A 1,499-nucleotide genomic window follows, 5' to 3' on the forward strand; every position below is an offset into this window, starting at 1 on the left:
CACTACTCAGATCCGAAAATCATAGTCAAAGATATAAACTCAGAAAACATTAATTCAAGCATCCTAAGATAGATAAAAATGAGATGAACAAGTTTTAAGAAGAAATCCAATCAAAATACTGAATAAATTCAAAGATATCGGGATACAAAGTGTCAAGCGTTTTTGGTGGCTAGGGTAAACCTTAGGGGAAAGAACAGAAACAAGATAAAAGATATATTCTCGAATGAAAACTTAACAAAACGTATTTATAGTAAAACATGGAAATCTCTAAAACATAAAACGACAATATAGAACGTCGGTTCAGGAATCCTTCTTGGATGCATCTTCGGGACAAAACCAGGACGTCATTTTAAGAGCATCGATCGAGTCGCATCGTCAGAGTGTTGATCGAGTCGCGACGTGAGAGTGTCGATCGAGTCGCGGCTTGAGAATGTCGTCTGGGAACTCCTGATCGAGTCGCGTCTTGAGGGTGCTCAGGAGCCATCCTGGGACGTCTTGGTCGAGTCGCGTCTAACATCCGATCGAGTGGGAGCTCCCCTTTGCGTGCGGGTCGAGTCGGACTTCTGAACGTACGTGCATTCACTAAAACGGAGATAACTCATGAACCACGACTCCGATTGGTTTGAAATAAACTGCATTGGAAAGATGACTCAATTCTATACAACTTTGATGAAGACGTCGAAAGCTGAATCCCAAAGTAAAATCTTCACTCGACTCGATCAAAGACGTGGAAGCTTGTGTCGCTGGGTAGTGTAGATCGAGTCGCTTAACTGCTCTCCTGATCCTTNCTTCAATTATAAAATATTAAATAAGTTTACGTCATTGCATTTAACTAACTCACATGATTGTTAATATTTCCTATAATGGAACTATTTCATAGGAAAACCAAATAACTTTTTTCATATAATTATTATAGAAAGAAAATGGTAATTATAATAACATATAATCCCTAAATTTACTCTAACACAACACCACGAGTTGCACGATCTTTGGATACTTAGAACCATCTCCAAATAGTTTTTTTTTCGGCAAACTTTTTTAACACAAGTATAAAAACAGTTATCAAGTTTCCCCTACATCCCTTCCTCCCTTTGGCTCTGTCTGTGCCTCTGTGTCTTTCATTCTCTTTGTTCCTTTCTTTTTTTCTTCATATGTTTCAAATTCTACTTTTGGTGTTTTTTTTTCATTCCACTGATATTTACTTAGATTTTTTTCGTAGACTAAGATGAAAACCTTAGTTGATAAGTCTATGGAGATCACATCCAATAAAAGGAAACGAGTTGTGGCCGCACCACCAACTAATAAGAGTTCAAGTGAGAGCAGCGTACAGATCATTAGTCAAAGAGCATTTGAAGCTGCCGTTTACAAACTATCGAAGAGTTTCGAAGTTGTTGCTTCTCCAACATGTGTCATTGCTTCACCACAAACATATTCTGATCAATTTGGTAGCAGCATAGAGGTTATAAGTCGTGAAGCATTTGAAGCCTCTGTTTCCAAAC

The sequence above is a fragment of the Camelina sativa genome, chromosome 10 (assembly GCF_000633955.1).
Source record: "Camelina sativa cultivar DH55 chromosome 10, Cs, whole genome shotgun sequence".
NCBI classification, from domain to species: Eukaryota; Viridiplantae; Streptophyta; class Magnoliopsida; order Brassicales; family Brassicaceae; genus Camelina; species Camelina sativa.